General features: G+C 39.7%; 1 protein-coding gene across 20 annotated transcripts in view; it reads left to right on the forward strand.

The window, feature by feature from the left end:
* MYT1L (myelin transcription factor 1 like) overlaps positions 1-15112 on the forward strand; it is a 308980-nt gene that overhangs the window by 39621 nt on the left and 254247 nt on the right. The gene's annotated exons all lie outside the window — the stretch shown is intronic.

The following is a 15112-nucleotide window of genomic DNA, read 5'->3' on the forward strand; positions in this document are numbered from 1 at the left end:
AAACAGAAGTTGGTATATACAGACAAATATCTACACTTGATTAAATTAATTTTGAGGAAAATTAATAATCTCATTTGTATTTGGACCCACATAAATACTGATCACAGTTAAAGAAAAAAGTCTAAAAATGGGAATTGCATAAGCAGCCTAATTTTCATTCTTCACATGAGGAAGTAGTCTGATTAGGGACTTGGTTACAGGAAGAAATAAAAGCTGTTTCTTGTCTATATCAGGAGATTTGGAAATAGTGCAAAGATTATGTAGTAGTTAAGCAGTAAGGAAGATGTAGTTTGGAGGTTTGAAGAAGTGCACAAATGCAGTTGCAGTCAGCATCTCTTCATAAGTCCTGATGGAGTGCTTTACTCGACACTTACATTGAGTCAGTTCCTGAGTGAGCAGCCTTAGGCCCATTACAGAGCTGTGCACAGTGTAACCACACACTTTAGTTGTTCCTGATTTCTGCTGTTGCTTAGAACAAATAAGAAACCTCTTGTCATGCAGATGTGCACAGAGAAATGGCAAGGAATATATTTAAAATGTGTATCTAAAAAGATTTTTCACCTGTCTACTTAAATATGTGTTTGGTACCTGAGTGATAATACTGTGAGTTGTCTCCTCACTCGGTGTCCTTACAAACTGCAGTTCGAGCAGGTGCTGTCCTGAAAGGCAGACCCAAAAGTCTGCACACTCTCAGGCCTCTATGCAGAGATTTCTGTTAGCCATTTCTTATTTGCCCTACCAGAAGACAATTGCTCCCTGAAGGGCACTGGAGCAACATCTGGTTGATTTAGTTTAATGGGTTTTGTTCACATCTGCAATGGTCTGTTCTGAAGTGACCATCCCAGCATTCATGTGTTCTATTGTCCCAATGCCTACATTCAGATCACATAACATTGTTTTGAAAACAATACTGGAGTTCTTAATATACTATACACAATTATTTTTGTGGGTTATTTATTTTGCAGTGTATATAACTCCTCATAAAAGCCAAATGTCATTCATGTTAAATGGTCATCAGTCACCTTTCAATGTTCTTGGATCAGCAATCCTGCTGACTTCTGAACTGAAAAAGAAATGTGATAAGGACAGAATGGTAGAGTGCTGGTCCTCAGACAAAAACAGAGTAATTGATTAATGCCTAAATGAGAAATAGAGATAGGATGATAAAAAACAAGTTTAGGAAAGGAATTATTTACCAGAGAGTAATTAAAACAGGGGGAAAAAAAGAGCTGGTGTGTCGCAGTAATTAACACCTTTTACTACCCATTGTTTCATCTAACAAATTCCTTCTGTCTCTCCTGTTAGGCCTTTATTTTCTATAACACCTGCCCTCTTGCCACCTGCATTGGTAAGAAAACAAGTAATAGTTTTCCATTTAATGCAATGTAGAAAAAAAGACTTTCTGGACTTACAAGCTCATGTGTTTGCTTGGGCGCTGTTAGGTCTGCTGGTGCATGTCACTGAAGTCAACATGAACAATAATAAATTTGGTTACATTCCTAACTTCTTTCATTCAAATGAAAGGGAAGTTAACTTGGCTAGAACTGATATAAGTTGCATTACAGTTATGGGATTGAAAGCAATAACAGTTTTTTTCTTGGAAATTAATTTCCTAAACAGACCTGTAAACAAGTCTTTACTAAAATACATTTAGAAATATTCCTTTTTCACACTGCAATATATTTAACCCAACTAATGTACAGGAAAAATACTGGGTGTGCTAAAAAAAAAACAAAATACACAAAAGAAATGCAAAATGTTGGTTTGAAAGATGTGTTATGGTATTTAAAGGTCTGAGATCAATTAGAATCAGAATGTTGCTTATATGTAGAAAAGCATTTGATAGCTGAGTGCAACTCAGTCTTTGTCTTTAATCTTTCAGGATTTAGGTTCATAACTCCTTTGTATAGCTTTAAAAAGATGCCCTGTGTGCCACTCTGCAATTTTAGTTTGGAGAGCTGCTCCCTTTGCTTCAGTGTAATCTCTCTGAAGAACAGCACCTTTTATCTGGAACAACAGAGTCTGCAAAGTGGCTGTGAGACAGAGGCTGGAAATCACACCATCATGTGAGCAGGGTTCATGTGTTAATGTGCTGATCCACTGTGTCAGACACCAGCTTAGAACTGATTCTTGCCAAAAAGCACAGGTGAAATATGCTTGGTGAGCTGAGTGCTGCCCTGGGTGAATAGAAATTCAGAGCTCAAAACCAGTTAATGCCAGCTGGGAGGAATAAGCAGGAGCAAATTTAGGTTGTAGGAAGGAAACACAGGAGCAAAAAATCATTACTTTTGCTTTTAAAGAGTGCTGTGAGAACGTCACGTAGGCAAGGAATTACGTAAGAGAGTTTGCTTTCATCTACCCACACAAAATTTTGCCTGTGGGTGCACATGAGGATTTAAATCTCTGTGCAGTGTTCAGAACTCTTTACCTCTGCAAATTAAATGCAATGGAAGTTTTGAGCCAGTTCTTTGTACTGCCATAGTGCCCTCGTCTGAGAAACAGGGCACAGTCTTAAGTCAGAAACTTGTCTTTTTACTCTTTAGTCCCTAGTTTCATTTAAAACCAATATTTAAATGTGCTTGTGAAAGATGTAGTAGAGGGACAAAGGGCTTGGAGTGCCTAGCTGGATCCTTTGGAATTTCAGATAATTCAGACACGTAATGAGTAATTTGTTAGTTGCTAACTAGATTTCATCTGTATTTTGATTGTGTTGAGGCTACTTTACAGATTCATTTACACACAGCTTACATTAGCAGGAGGCTGATCTGTGTAAGGTCCAGCTGGCTTTATATATACATATATGGTACCATTTCCTTGTCAATACTTGATAATCCTTTCAAGGGAATAAAAATTTCCTGATATCCAGTCAAAACCCCCTCTGGCACAACCTGAGGCCATTTCCTCTTGTCCAGTTGCATGTTACCTGGGAGAAGAGGCTGCCGTCCCATGACTAAATTTCAAGTAATTATAGAGAGCAATTAAGTCCCCCTTAGGCCTCCTTTTCTCCAGACTAAGCAACCCCAGCTCCCTCAGCCACTGCTCACAGAACTCAGAGAACTTGTGTTCCAGATGCTTCACCAGCACCTTTGCCCTTGTCTGGACTTGCTCCTCAATGACTTTCTTGTAGTGAGGGGCCCAAGATAGGTGTACCTTGTGATGTCCCTCTAAGAAAAGCCGGGCATATGTGTTAACACATCATAGCAATGATAAGAGTAAGACTTAGATTTTCACCTTCTCCCCCAGCTGCCCAAACTTGCTCTTTAAGGCTGCATCCTTGGCCATATCATCTCCTGTGAGCCCAGCAAGCTAAAGGAATAAAAATACATGACCAGCTTGATCCTGAAAAAGAGACACTTGCTTGGACTTCTGCATGTTGCCCTGACAGGTGCAAAGGCACACCAAAAACCTTTGCATGTTCTGGGGTCAGACAGTGCTTGAGAAGAGTGAAGAAACCAACCTTCCACTGCAGTGCCTCCCTCTGTACCATTTCCTGCCACTGCCATCTGATTGCCAGGCCTGTCTCCAGGATCTTTATTCTGGACTAAGTATCTGGTCCAAATCACTACCCCAACCTGTGCAATTTGGTACTGAACACCTATGTTGTTATCTGGGCATGGCTGTGGGTGAGACTGGGTGGAGAGAGCTGCCTTACTATCTCATTCCTCTCCTCTGAAGCCAGGCCTTCCAAAGGGCTCCTCCCATTGCATGCCTGGAATGGCACTGAGCCTGGGGGCTTTTGTTCAGTTTTTGATTATACATTGTGAGAAAACTATGTGTTTGTATAAATGTGTATGTAAATCTGTTTTCTTCAGAATACTGTACCTTTTTTAGGTCTGAGAAACCCACACAAATAGCAGATTTTATAGGTAACTTTTCCACTTGTTTTCTTTCCCCTTAAAGGCACTCCAGCCCTGGTTTTGAAAGTTGATGTAGTCTGGGAGACAAAAACTATGACTAGGTTAGGAATCCCTGAGGGTCACATAACTGGAGAGATACTTCCCAAAGGCTTAGATCCCATACTAGAATTAGTTCAGTATATAGATATTGAATATTCAGGCTGATAAATGAATTAAAGCTTTTTTTTTTTTTACTGCCTATAACATGCCACTTTTTTCTATGGTCATTTCTCAGTTGTTAACTATATTGCATGTACCTTGATTGAATTATAAAATGGTAATATGAGTTTTGCAGTTCAATGCCATAAATTTATATTTTTGACTATTCATTTATGGAAAAATTGCTACTTATCTTGAAGTAGGATTGCAATTCTGAAACCTCTAATGAGTTTAAATTTAAAGAACTTAGAATTCTGGTAAGAGTAACCTTTCAGGAAGTTTCACAGTGAGGTGAAACTACAGGGATGGAGTATAAACCTGGTGAAGTTGTTTTAAGGGAGGTGCTGGAATAATAATATTCCTGATGAGTTTTTGATGGTGGTCTGGTGATAGCTTTACAATAGATATTTTAAAGTAATATGCAATTTTGTTTTAATAGAGTATTTTTATGTCTATAGCTATTGGTATATTTTAACTACTTATCACAGCCACAATGTACATGCCAGGAACAATTCAATTTTTTTTTAAAGTACTGTAAAGTATTGCAGAACCAAAAAACAAGGTCATGTAACTCTGACCTGTGTTTGCTATTTAGAAGGATGCAATGCTGTATGGAATGCCTGTCATAGAGGAGCTTATTTGTGTGTGTGTGCACGGTGTACACATCTCTCAACTTGGAAGAAATAAGCCCTGCATATTAGTAATCCAAACACTTTTTTCAAACCCCTGGACCTGTTCATAATTCACAGATTGCAACTATTTCATTCACTTGTGGAATAAACAACTCTTAGGGGCACAGACAGTAGAGAGCTTCTGCCAACTCATGATTTTACATAGGTTTAAGCTAACTCAAAGAACTGAATATAAAATGTAGTATTTGGGGATTCTGTGTTTGTGACAATGGAGAAATTGTTAAAAGTGGATAGATTATAGACTCTTTTATCTGCTTGGGTTTTTGTTTCAAATTGCTGTGCAGAATTGGAATAAACTGGATTGGGGTGATTCAGAGTGGGTTTTCTGTCGGAACCCAGGACATCCCTCTGGCTGTCCTGAGCATCCAAGATCCCTGGCAGGGGGCTCAGAGACCCTGGTATGGAGCCCAAGATGCCGGTGGTTTTGATTATGACCCGTGGAGCAAGTTACCAACCTTAGATGAAGATCTGCAAGCCACGACAGTTTAAGCAGAATGATAGTGAATTTATCACGGGGTGAAAAAATAGATTTTGGGGTTTTTAGAATGGGGTTCAGGGGGCAAGATGGAGAAATCTGGGTGTGTCCAGCCTTTCTCCTTTTTCTTCTTGGCCTCCATCTTCTGCTGTGATATTGGCACTTTTAGATTGGTTTAAAGTAGAAGCTCACTGTCTAACATAGGTGAAAGGTATTGGAAAGTAATTGCAAACATTTTTAGTATAAAAACTTAACACTGCTCTGGGGGCAGGCAGAGTGCCTTGGACTGTCTTGCTGAGCGGACCTCAGCTGGACAGGAGAATGAATTTTATAGGTAAGATACAATAAACAACCTTGAGACTGAGAAATGAAGAGCTCTGCCTCCTTCTTCGACCACCGGGCTGGGAAAAGAGACATTCTAACGTATCACTCTGGGTCACTGACCAGCTAGAGATCCTGAGAGTTATCCATATAAGTTGCAATTATTATTAACTTGATATAGCTGTGGAATATAGAATTCCACAGCTTTTAGAGATCAGGATTGAACAGTTTATTTGTGCTAAATAATAATTTATAGTAAATACTTTATTCAGTGAATTATTTCTTACTACATTGGCCAGCTGATTGTTTGCCTTCAAAAATTTTGTTGTTTGATGTTAGCAAACATTTCTTGGACAGTAGCACTTATTCAAGTAAGATATACCATTTATTCGTTGGAATATCTGACTGCCTGCTGGCATTTTTTTTCTGTGTTATGTGCTCTGAGCTGTTTATAAAATCAGGCAAAGAAAGATGAAATACATCCTGTATTAGGGGAATCCCTTGTCCATGCATAATTTGCACGGCATATATCTCTTAACAGATGCAGCACAGTATAGGTGTCCTAATTGCAATCATTCGTAAGTTTATTAATTCAAAATATGTTTTGCAGGTTGACTTGTATTCATGGTAAGAAATGTGTACTTGTACACTCCATTACAAGTTGTGGTAGACATGCCTGAAAGGAGAATAAACACATAAGCAAAAATCAGGTTTTGAAATAGCAATGAAAAAGAATATTCTTTTACTATTTGATCAGTATTATTGCTTAATAAAATGTGTGATGTTACAATATTGAAAAGTCCTTGCAAAGTGAATGGTCACATCAGCTTCTGAATTGTCTGCTGAAGCACAGTGCTGCCAAAATAATCCATTTTCCCAGACTCAAGTATAAGTTCAATTTCACTCAGAGCCAAGGCACACCATACAAAATGTGCTAAGCCAGGATGCAAAGTTAAAAGGACTTTGTGTTGCTCAGCTATGAGTTGAGTTCAAAAATGCACGACAAGAAATTACTTCAGTTTGAAGAGACTTGTGTCAGAGAGTGTGGAATCTGCAGTGTCAGTCGCTGGTTTCTTTGTCAAGCAACAGTAATCTTAGTGTGTCATGCCAGGGGAGGAGAAAAGGATGTGTATCATATCCAGGCAAAATGTGGAGCACAGGTTGTTGAGTTTTTCAGTGCTTTTGTAAGACTCATGAAATGCCTGAGTTTACAGGAAAACACTATGGCAGTCATATATTGTGTCTGTATGGGATACCACAGTGATCTTGTGTGATTCAGGCTGAGGAAAGATGTTCCTGCATATAATTCCACGGACTACAGGCAGAAGAAGCCAAATGAAATCAGTACCATGACCCAGAATTGTGCAAACTGCCAGGGACTACTGCTCTTATCTTCTGTGCTTAAGAATCCAGCTGCCGTTTTCAGTACTCCATTTTGATGAATTGGTAGAAGTACCTCTGAAGGCCTATTTTCCCTGTATTGAGGCAAATATGTAATTTTCTGAGAACACAAGGTGAACAATATCCTCTCACTCCCAGAAAATTCAAAAGCTTTCATGGGCTGTACCTACTAGAATGTGTACTTGCTTTTTCATTGTACCCAATCATGACTGATAATGAGCTGAAGTGCTTCTTAGATTGTATCAGGAAGGATTTGATCACAAGAACATAAACTGAGATTATGTGCCCCAGGAGTGGGTTAAGTATTACATTATGTAGAGTTAGTGATGCCAAAATGTACAGCTGTTTGTGAAGAGTGGTATATAATCAGAAAAGCAAATCTGTTCCATCAGCTAAGTTTTTACATTAAGATATTTAGTAGAAGCTTTAGAACTGAGATTAGCTGTTCACCTCAATTAATAGACTATTAACCTATTAACCATATGTATGTGTGAGTATTTGTGTGTGTAAACAGCATGTGGGCATTTTTTTCTTTCTTCCCTGCCCTCTGATTTTCTGTCTTCCCACCATTTTCCTATCTGGCTAACTTTTGCATTGGAAGCAAAAGTTGCATTTTACTCCTGTCTTCTTAATGACTCCCTCTTCTCTCCCAAGAAGATGAATAATTTAGAAGTTGCTCCTTCTCTGCACCTGATCTCATAGGACCCACAGTAACACCAGAAAAAGGGAATGATGGACACAGTTTTAGATTGTATTTTAGTAAATGTATAGTGCCAGGGAGGGAGGAGAAAATCCATTCCAGCATGCCTGTTTGGAGGTGAGAAGTGGGAGGAGGATGGAGAAGAGGGAGTTTTTTGTGCTCTGGCTTGAAAAGATTGTTGTGAACACACTACAGGGACAGAAAAAAAGGGAAGGAAAAACATCTGTAATTCTAGCTTTTACTCTTTTAAGCCTTATGAAATTGCAGATGAAGTGTGGATCCTTTTTTAAATTCCAGGAGGAGCTCTGATACTATGATCCTTTTCCTTAACTCACCTTATTTGGAGCGGCAGTGTCAAACTTGTTCTTCTAGAAGAGCTAGGGGCTCCACCCATGCAATTTCACTATTTGCCTTATGTGTCTTTAGGTATTATGCAGTACAAAAAGTAGAAGAAAAGGTTGAGTCTGGGAAAAAATATTGCATGTTCTAGCTGCACCACAGTGCTGTTGCAATGTTGCATTTAAATTTGAAGTGAACATACAGGTAATTGACTTTGTGGATTGACACTGTGGTGTTGTATAAGGACTGTGTTTAAAGCTGTAGGTAACAAAATGTTGATTACAGTTTCAGCTTTCTAACATCCTTGGGTCAAATTCTGCCCTAATTCAACCATATCTTAACCCTTCTAATTCTCCTGGTATTGCCCAGGAGAAAATGAGAGCAGAGTGTCTGTTCCAGTTTCACTACCTGCCCTACTTACCAAATATCAATCATGTATTTAGTGATACTGTGTGTCTTACATGCATACACATATCAACAATTTCAGTAAATGCTGACATTCTAACAAGAATGACATGAACCATTTGGTTAACTTGTGCATAAACACATCTGCCTTGTTTATATCTTTTTTCTGTATTGACTGAATGAGTAAGGAAATTGTTAAGGGAAAGTCAGACAGTGAGACTCAAGCTGAATCTAAAAGAATCCAGTTGGATAGATTGAGCTTTTGTTGGCTATTCATTTTTAAAATTATTTTATTATTTACTGTGAAAAAAAGTTCAGTTTGTCTATACTTCTTATATAGACTTACATATGACTTGTAGGCAACTAATTCAATTCTAACTATGGACTTTTCAGGAACATTGATGATCCAGTAATAAAGACTGAATTGCCTAAATCCCCTATGCCTGCCACTCAGGCTGATTCTCTGTTGCACAAAATTAATTCTAAAGATCAAGTGTGATGTCTGCATCGAATAAAAAAAAAATCAATGTTTTTTTCCTTTTTTTTTAAACATATCTTCAGTTTTTCCAGTTTTATTTGTAAATGTCTTGCAATTTTGGAAATTCAAAACATCAGGGATCAAAGGAAGTCTTGGGTCTAAAAACTCCTAATTATTTGTTAGAAAACACGAATCATGCAATATTGACTAGAATGAACAAGGGTATGGGGATCTGTATCTGTCGGGTGCTGAAACTGAGCATTTCCCTCCTTGCCTGTTCTGGAGAATTGCTTCACTTTGTTTATAAATATAGCTTCAACATTTAGGAACTATGATCTCTTGAAGCATGATATTTCAATGAGAATGAGAGAAAATCTTCATCTACTTGAAAGGCATCACTTTAGCAGCAAAATGTAAAATCATACAGGTTATTGGACTTACACTGTTTACTTAAGTAAGTCTTACCAATGTTTTCAGCACTTGAGAAGTAATAGGTATCATAGGAGCATTATGTATATCCTTTTGTTGCTGAAAAAGCTTGTTGCTTTGCAATCCTTATGGGAATTTCATTGCAGCATTACAGAGTCACAGAATCAATTAGGCTGGAAAAGATTTTTGAGATCATTGAGTCCAACCCATGACCTAACACTACCTTGTCAATTAGACACTGAATGCCACATCCAGTCTTAAACACCTCCAGGGATTGTGACTCCACCTCTTCCCTGGGCAGCCCATTCCAATGCCCAATCACCCCTTCTGTGAAGAAATTCCTAACCTAAACCTAACATTCCTAACCTAAACTTCCCCTGGTGCAGCTTAAGACTGTGTCCCCTTGTCCTGTCACTTGTTTCCTGGCAGAAGACACTGACCCCTGCCTGGCTACAAGCTCCTTTCAGGCAGTTGTAGAATGTGATAAGGTCTCCCCCAAGCTTCTTCTTCTCCAGGCTGAATGACACCATCTCCCTCAACCACTCCTCTTAAATCTTGTGCTCCAGACCCTTCACCAGCCTTGTTGCCCTTCTCTGGACACACTCCAGCATCTCAACATCCTTAATAGATTCGGAGGCCCAGAACTGGACACAGAACTCAAGGTGCAGCTTCACCAGTGCCAAGTACAGGGGAAGAATGACTTCCCTGCTCTTGCTGGACACACTATTCCTGATAGAGGCCAAGATTCCTTTGGCCTTCTTGGTCACCTGGGCAGAGTGCTCATTCAGGTTCAGCTGCTGTTGGTCAGTACCCCAGGCCCCTTTCTGCCTGGCCACTGTCCAGACACTCAATCCCTAGCTTGTAATGCTGCAGAGGGTTCTTGTGACCAAAGTGCAGGACCTGGCACTTGGATTTGTTAAACCTCATGTTGTTGAATTCAGCCTTTTGATTCAGCCTGTGCAGCTCCCTCCTACCCTTCAGCAGATTGACACTTGCACCCAACTTGGGGTCATGTGCAAATTTACTAATGAAAGACTTGATGCCCTCATCCAGATCAACAGTAAAGATTTTAAACAGGACTGGGCCCAACACTGGTCCCTAGAGGACATCACCAGTGACTGGCTACTACCTGAATGTGGCACCATTCACTACCACTCTCTGGGCCTGGCCATCCAGCCAGTTCCTCATCCAGCAAAGAGTGCCTTGTCCAAGCCATGGGCTGCCAGCTTTTCCAGAAGTGTGCTGTGGGACCCAGTGTCAAAGGCTTTGCTGAAGTCCAGGTAGACACAGCCTTTCTCACATCCACCAGATGGGTCACCTGGTTATAAAAGGAGATCAGGTTTGTCAGACAGGACCTGCCCCCCTAAATCCAGGCTGGCTGGGTCTGATACTCTGGCCATTCTGTAGGTGTTATGTGATGGCACTCAGGATGATCTGTTCCATAACCTTGTTAGGATCCAGCTCTCCTTCCAGCCCTTCTTATGGATGAGTATCACATTGTCTAGGTTCCAGTCATTTGGGGCTTTCCTGGTTAGCCAGGACTGCTGATAAATGATGGGGAGTGGCTTAGTGAGGTCTTCCACCAGCTACCTCATCACCCTGGCATGGATCCTATACTTAGTATGCTGTGTTTCCATAGACTTGTGAGCATCTAAGTGTCTCAGCAGTTCACTAGCTGCTTCATTGTGTATTACAGGGGGGCTGTTCTGCTCTCCATCCCTGTCTGCCACCTCAGGAGGCCAGTTGTTCTGAGGACCACCTGTCTTATTGAAAACTGAGGTAAAGAAGGTGTTAAGTACCTCAGCCTCTTCCTCATCTTTGGTGACTGTATTCCCTCCTGTATCCAATAAAGAGTGGAGATTTCCCTTGCCCCTTGTTTTGCTGTTAATGTATTTATAAAAACATTTTTTATTATCCTTTACAGAATTGGCCAGATTAAGTGCTAATTGACCTTTTGCCTCTCTAATTTTCTTTCTTCAGGACCCAACAACATCTTTAAACACTTCCTGAGTTACCTGCCCCATTTTCCAAGGGTGATATACCCTCCTTTTTTGCCTGCAGAAGGGAGTTCTTGCTCTGCACTTGGCATATATGGATTACTTCTGAACTGGGTTTCTCCAATAATTTTTTGGTACTAACTTGGCATGGCATGTATTGCTGGCTACAGAATGAAACAATATTCTATGGGAGTTAACCTAACAGTTAATTGTGTTTAAGTCCTTTAAAATAGAACCTTGGGTAAAAAGTGTGAAATAAGGTAAATTCTGTTTGTGCATTTATTTCCTGGCTTTAAATATTGTCCAAACAATATTTGTGTTTGGACCAGCATTTTCTCCTCTGTTCTGCAACATACTGAAAGTGAAACTTGTTCAAGCTGCCTAATATAATATCATACCAAATATCATTACTTTTTATAATCATAACAGTGTTAAGTAATGAACTAAGGCCTTAGTTCAGGAATAAAATCTGTAGCTGAGTAGTTCTCTGAAGTGCTTAGCAGGAGCAAGTATGTCCAAATGGGTAGAAGCAAATGCAGTTCAATTCAGATGAGCATTGAAACACCAATGCTCATTCATATAGAATGATAAATTAACCTTTTAGTATGTAGGTTGCTAAAAAATTAATGGAGCAATAGGAATAGTAACTGCTAAAAAAACAACAACAACTCAACCTCTTTCTAGATTCACGTGTCAAAGGCAAGAAAATGCTGGAGAATAGGAAAGATGTGAGGACACATACACACATACACACACACTAGGACTCTATAGAGAGAAAAGGAATTTTGTCTTTTTTACAAGAGAGAGGCTGTTCCAGTGCTCTGTTCTAAACTCAAGTAATCTTTTATTAGTTCAGTCCATATCACACTTCCCAATCTGTGTAAAAAGAAATCTTCAATACACAAATGCCAGAGTTCACGATTTATCTTTCATCTCACCTGTGAAATGCCAGCCACCATATACTAATTGAATTAAATGTCCTCAGAGCCAAAATGTTGGCAAGCTTATAGCTAGACTGGGAGCTCCAGACAGGGGCACAACTGGGGTAGATCTGTATTGCAGTCACAATACAAATCATGGTGAGATACTGTAGTGAAACATAGAGATGCTTTGTCTTTAAACTATAGCTAGGCTAGTTCAGATACTGAAAGAAAGGAGCGGGGTGTGGGCTGCATGCCATGTTCTTCTTCAGTGTTGTGAACATACTTTGGATGACAGGCAAGATCACAGCCTCAAAATTTATTTTTATTTATTTATTACTGCTTCCTTAGGAAAAAAACCTTGTGCAAGAAATCATAAGAAATTGTCAGTACAATACAGTAAATTAGAAAAAACTCAGGTCCTGAAAATCACATGGCAATCACCAACAGATATTAATAAAGGGGAGGGGGTTGGTGTGCATACAAATTCATCACACTTTGCCTTTTTAGCTAAGCTGCATTGTCATTATGTAAGGAAATACAGAGGATATATTAAATATCTTAGATAAATTATGCAATTAAAGGCAAAAAGTGAAGCATTCAATGATGTTCATCCTTTTGCATGTGCACATATCCATCCCACAGCTGTTTAGAAAAGAGCTTGGCTTTTGTTTCCCTAGCAGCATTAGCCCAAATGTATCAGTATCAGTTAAAAGGAATCTGTTATGTTAAAGCTTAGAGTCTCTAAGGAAATGGAACCCTTGGGTTATGCTAGTTCTTCCCCAAGCAGGATCCCTATGTCCTTAGAGTTATCTGTGCTGCAGATGTCTCATCTCTTTGGTACTTGTGTTAACGAGCCTCTCTGGACTTTATTTCTCCATTATTCAGTCTCTGTTTTGAAGTGGGGTCTGCCAGAACAGCAGCTTATCCAGACTATTTGCTAAGTCTTCCTTCATTTGACTTCTGCTTCTTTCACCTCCATCAGAATGGAGGCACCCTGTGGAATCCTCTTTCATGGCTTTTCTTTCTCAGATTTGAATTTTAAAGTGTCTCTTTTTAACTGTGTTATACTCCTTCTTCCTTTTGCTTAATGCAATATTTTCCTCTAAGAAATGGGAATAAGAGAGTTCAGTTGAACATCAAAACTTTCTATGACCACTGCAGCTTCAGTTAATAGTCACCTGCCTCTTTGCTTTTGTCCCCTAGCCTTTTCTGCATCACATTAACATGCATCACTGTACTTTGAAAGTCTTTCATAAAATACACTCTTCTTCTCTGTCATCTCAGGTTTATTAGTGAGCTGATTCTTTCCTCCAAATTCACTGTAAGTCTTGCCTATATGGAAGCATATAGGAAGCATATAGGCACTTTCTTCTGTGCTTCTCCTTCATTTTGAAAGCACTATCCTAATATTATCTTGGTTTTCTCTATTATTCCCCTTCAAATCCCTGTTTAAACATCTCTTTTGTTGTGGTGCCTGCAGAATCTTCTTCCTTTTTATCCTTCTGAACTAGACAGATGCTGTTCACTTTTTGTTTTCTTTGCTAGAGTGCTTCAAAATCATTCCTAAGGTATTTCTGGAGAGCTTCTGATTCTTGTTTGGAAACTTGACATGTTTTATAATTAAGTGTTTTATGCACTGAGGTGAAAATCAGCCCCACACAGAGAGCAGGCTAAATGTGCATCATTTATATGCCAGAAATGCATTAAAGTAGACTGAATGACCAATACTACAACAATTGTGAAATTCTCACATTTTAAATGCATGTAGGTCTAACAACCTGCTTTGGCTACTGACCCAAGAGATTTTGACTCTGGACAGCTCATTTCAATGCTGTAGATGGGTTTTAGGAAATTCTCAGGTTTAGTTACTTTAAAATTATCAGCTGCTTTGAATACAGAGGTAGTGATACTTAGAAGATTCACTTCTTTTTTAAAGAATCTCCCCATATAATGGATTTGCATCTGATTAATGTGCAGAGACCAAAGTTTCATTCCACACTGAAGCAGTAGAAACCTTGCTGGATGCAGTAAACAATTCCTGGACCTTATTCCTGGAGTTTCATACACCACTGCTGTTGTAAGTCATAGAAACATAGAGTGGTTAAGGTTGAAAGGGGCCTTAAAGATCATTTAGTTCCAAACCCCCCTTTCATGAGCAGAGACACCTTCCACTAGACTAGGTTCCTCAGTGCCCCATCCAACCCAGCCTTGAACACTTCCAGGGATGGGGCATCCACACCTTCTCTGGGCAACCTGTTCCAGTGCCTCAACACCCTCTAAGCAGACTATATATCTATCATAAATTTCCCTCTGTGGAGGGATAGAATGTAAGAAAGTAAAGATAGTGCAGAAGGTAGTCTCACACCTGAGGAGTTGCAGCTGTACTAATCACCAAAGATTGGGAACAGGCCTGCCCTTAATAGGCCACAGCTGTGTCCAGTAAGAAGGAGTGCCACAAAAGAGTGGGTTAGCTGGGTGAGGAGAGAGATGGAGTTTGTTGGTTGTGCTGTGAAGAAGTAGTTGTCAGTGCTGTGAGGAGCTGCCTGTGAGAAATCGCTGAGAAGGTATGGAACTTTGCAATAAGAAGGCAACATTTCCCCCCCCCCCACCTTTCAGTTTGTACCTGTTACTCCTTGTCCTATCACTACAGTTCCTGATGAAGAGTCCCTCTCTGGTTTCCCTGTAGGCCCCTTCACATACTGGAAGGTTCCTGTGGGGTGTCTACTCAACCTTCTCTTTTCCAGGCTGCACTGCCCAAATTTTCTCTAACTACCTTCAGTTCTCTTACGAACTTTGTGCACCTGCTCTGAACTGTCTCCAACAGTTTCCTGTCTTTCTTATTTTGGGAGCAACAGAACTGCATGCAGCACTTGAGATGGGTTCTCACAAGAACAGAG

Source organism: Agelaius tricolor, unplaced genomic scaffold (assembly GCF_023055355.1).
Source record: "Agelaius tricolor isolate 1412-34295 unplaced genomic scaffold, bAgeTri1.0.p SCAF_1, whole genome shotgun sequence".
Classification (NCBI taxonomy): Eukaryota; Metazoa; Chordata; class Aves; order Passeriformes; family Icteridae; genus Agelaius; species Agelaius tricolor.